This window comes from Carassius gibelio, chromosome A5 (assembly GCF_023724105.1).
Source record: "Carassius gibelio isolate Cgi1373 ecotype wild population from Czech Republic chromosome A5, carGib1.2-hapl.c, whole genome shotgun sequence".
NCBI lineage: Eukaryota > Metazoa > Chordata > Actinopteri > Cypriniformes > Cyprinidae > Carassius > Carassius gibelio.
In genome coordinates, this window is record NC_068375.1 from 16,396,365 (window position 1) to 16,401,126 (window position 4,762).

Below are 4,762 nucleotides of genomic sequence, written 5' to 3' on the forward strand. Positions count from 1 at the left end.
ACAAACACTTATTTCATAATAATATTTCCCTCCATTCTTATTATCCAATGAAACGTTAGATTTTTGTGAATTTTCGAAATAAAAGATCAAAAAAGATTAACAATGCAGATTAATTTTCACAGCCTTCTTTGATCATATTTACCAAGGGTGTCCATATTTTTGGGCATTACTGTATATGAAAAAAATATATAATAAAGTTAACATACAGCTCATGTATGATATGTATTGTTTTTACTGGAGGAAAAATAGGAAAATAACAGCTAATGCAATTGGTGTCGTATCTCCATCCTGCCAGCAGAGGTCACTCAAAGACCAACAAACACATTAGGCTACTATATTTACGAAATTACAGTTAAAAAACTGACAAAATACGTTTTCTGTGTGCTTGTGTACAAATAATCGTTTCTTTTCTATTTGGTTTTCTAAAAAAAAGTACGTCCATCTCCTTTTTTATGTTTCCTTTTTAATCTCTCTCCTATATGTTGCTGGCTCATTAATATTCAACATACAATTAAGATACTGGGCAGAAATGCAAATTTAAAAAGTACTAGTATCTATTAAGTTTAGGATATCTCTGGTCTAAAAAGTTACTAATAAATAACTAAGTAACTAAGTACTAGTTCAATTTTTGTTAACACGAACAGTTCAATTAAATACTAGTCACTATTGGAATAAGTACTAGTATCTAATGATTAAGTACTAGTCACTTTACAAAAGACACTAGTACCTAAAAAATAAACACTAGTACCTAAAGAATAAGCACTAGTAGTTAATGAATAACCACTAGTACCTAATAAATAAGTACTAGTGCTTAATGGAAAAGATACTAGTGTCTAAAAAATAAGTACTAGTAACATGAAAAAAGATACTAGTACAGTTTATAGATTAAATGTTACAAAGGCTTGCCATAGAAGAGAATATATAGTCAATATATGCCGATAGTGATAATTGGCAACAGATGTGTGTGTGTGTGTGTGTGTGTGTGTGTGTGTGTGTGTGTGTGTGTGTGTGTGTGTGTGTGTGTGAACAGATTGTGACCAGGTGTGTGGAGTAAAGGTAAATGAGTCCGGGATCATGGGAAATGGTGCCCTCTGGTGGTGAGAGGGTGGAACACCGGGTCCGGACTCATGACAAGGATTTGATCATCCTGTTACAACAGCAATTCTCAGGCTTTTGGCACCCTTTGCAGCCATTTGTAATAATATAATAGCCTATGTAAGGTACATAAATTGTTTATTTTGTATTACATTATGTATTTTAACAGTGTTATTCAGTGAAAGCATATGCTTTTTATTAATTAACAAACTCATTATTGCCTCATTGTTTTTATTTAATGTATTTTATGGCATTTTAAAGGTTATTGTTAGCTAAGGTCTGTTTTTGTAACCACAATAATATTATCTGAATTACTTACTTCATAAATTATTATTTGAAGCAATTTAAAGTATCAAAGCATGGTTAATTTGTAGTTACTATTGCTACAAGAACCAATTTAAGGAAGGGAACATGAAAATTCTAAGAGAATAATAAAGCAGATGCAGTGGTGATATTTTCACCCATATTAAAACACAATATTAACCTAATGTTATCAAGATCCAAAAAAGTTTCACAGAATTATAAACGTAGGGTGAATTGCCCTAATGTGGGACATTTTCTGCATTACTAATTTATGTGACATATTGCAATGTGTAGCCAAAATATTAAACCCACACCTAATACCATTTCAAAAAACCCAGGATGTGTTCTAAATAAATCAAAAGAGAAAATGCAGATAGCACTTTCATAAAAGAAATGATAGACATATTTGTGCTCTTAGTACAAGTCGTCTGAGAAAATCTGCAGCTTCTTAATGTGGGACAGAAGTGTTGATAATGTGGGACACTAATAAGTCTATGATAAAATATAAAAGTTAGTATTTCTATTGGTTATGGATGGATAAAATAATCAAACACCATCAGACAAATAATACAATATGATAGTTTTGATGCATTTATTATGCATTTATTAAGACATTAGGTTACTATTATCATAGACCTGTGCTGTGTTATGTTATGTAGGTAGAATTCTACAACCACAGTTAAGTCAAAGTTGACTTTAGGCTAGATCAACCTTAATTCAGAATACTGAGCGTGCAGTGAAATGCTGTTAATAACATTTAAGACCAATTTGCCTAATTCTTTCTCTTTTACCAAACAAACATAAAATCATAACTGTCTTTTTGAAAACCTCTAATAGCTAGCCTGCACAGACCTTGAGAACTACCTGAATAAAAACCACCTACAGAGGTTGAACTCATTGCAACTCTGAAAACAAGCAGTCTTTTGCATGTCAAGACACCACCTTTATCATCTACAATCCCGTGCAGTAACAGCATTCTAATATTGCATAACAGCAATAAAACCCTGTAAATAATCATTTTTCCCCCACAAACCATGCCCCTCCAAACATTTTTGACTGAGTGAACTACTGTCACACATTAGGCTAATCATACTGCCCCGTTCTTAAAACTACATTACGTGACACAAAAACTATATTTGATCATTTTTGTGGATTTGGGTGTCCATCATGACACTTGCTGTGAGAAATACTGGAAGCAGAGAAACAGTGAAAGGGCATTTCTGTAGGATACCAGTACAATATATCATAGTTCTTAACCAATCAGATTTGAGAACAAGGACGAACTGTTGTACAAACCTGATTCCAAAAAACACTGGGACACTGTACAAATTGTGAATAAAAACAGAATGCAATGTTGTGGAAGTTTCAATATTTTATTCAGAATACAACAAAGATGACATATTAAAGGTTTAAATTGAAAAAATGTATAATTTTATGGGAAAAATAAGTTGATTTTAAATTTCATGTCATTAACACATCTCAAAAAAGTTGGGACAAGGCCATGTTTATCACTGTGTGGCATCCATTCTTCTTTTTATAACAGTCTGCAAACATCTGGGGACTGAGGAGACAAGCTGTTCAAGTTTAGGAATAGGAATGTTGTCCCATTCTTGTCTAATACAGGCTTCTAGTTGCTCAACTGTCTTAGGTCTTCTTTGTCTCATCTTCCTCTTTATGATGCACCAAATCCTTTCGATGGGTGAAATATCTGGACTGCAGGCTGGCCATTTCAGTACTAGGATCCTTCTACGCAGCCATGATGTTGTAATTGATGCAGTATGTGGTCTGGCATTGTCATGTTGGAAAATGCAAGGTATTCCCTGAAAGAGACAACATCTGGATGGGAGGATAACTTGGATATACCTTTCAGCATTGATGGTGCCTTTTCAGATGTGTAAGCTGCCCATGCCACACGCATTCATGAAACCACATACCATCAGAGATGCAGGCTTCTGAACTGAGCGCAGATAACAACTTGTGTTGTCCTTGTCCTCTTTAGTCCGGATGACATGGCGTCCCAGTTTTACAAAAAGAACTTCAAATTTTGATTCGTCTGACTACAGAACAGCTTTCCACTTTGCCACAGTCCATTTTAAATGAGCCTTGGCCGCGAGAAAATGCCTGCGCTTCTGGATCATGTTTAGATATGTCTTCTTTTTTGACCTACTGTATAGAGTTTTAGCCGGCAATGGCGAATGGCACGGTGGACTGTGTTCAACAACAATGTTTTCTAGAAGTATTCCTGAGTCCATGTTGTGATTTCCATTACAGTAGCATTCCTGTATGTGATGCAGTGCCGTCCCAAAGATCACGGGTATCCAGTATGGTTTTCTGGCCTTGACCCTTACGCACAGATATTGTTCCAGATTCTCTGAATCTTTGGATGATATTATGCACTGTAGATGATGATAACTTCAAACTCTTTGCATTTTTTCTCTGAAAAACTCCTTTCTGATATTGCTCCACTATTTTTCGCCGCAGCATTGGGGGAATTGGTGATCCTCTGCCCATCTTGACTTCTGAGAGACATTGCCACTCTGAGAGGCTCTTTTTATACCCAATCATGTTGCCTATTAACCTAATAAGTTGAAAAATGGTCCTCCAGCTGTTCCTTATACGTACATTTAACTTTTCCGGCCTCTTATTGCTACCTGTCTCAACTTTTTTGGAATGTGTAGCTCTCATGAAATCCAAAATGAGCCCAATATTTGGCATGAAATTTCAAAATGTCTCACTTTCAACATCTGATATTTTATCTATATTCTATTGTGAATAAAATATAAGTTTATGAGATTTGTAAATTATTCCATTCCTTTTTTATTCACAATTTGTACAGTGACCCAACTTTTTTGGAATCGGGTTTATATAAAACTTTATGATTTCATTCTTTGTTTTTCGTTTCTGAATAATGAATGTAAAGGTTTTGTGTGTTGGTTTAAAAAACAAACTGTCTTCAATTACCCTAATGTCTTTCTTTATTCTTTGAAACGTGTTGGACAAAATCCTGACAAACTGTGTGGAAAAAGCATAATATCTCACTACACTGTTATAGTAAACGGTGCCAAGATCCAAAAAAGAAAGAAAAAGCCTAAGTGGTATTCTTTTATTGTCCATTTTGGTCCATGGTTTATTAGTCATCAAAGGGGTAATTAACCCGAATATGAAACTTCTGTCATCATCTTTATGTCTTCAAGTTATTTTTAATATTCTCTCATTTTTGTCAATCCATTAAAAGTTCATACAACCAAAATGTTTACCTGTTTAAAAAAAAAAAAGTATTCTGTATGAATCTAGCAGTTTAATTTCAGGGTTTATGAAAAGAAACAAAAATGTCAAATGATAAACATATTTAATTTAGGCTTTT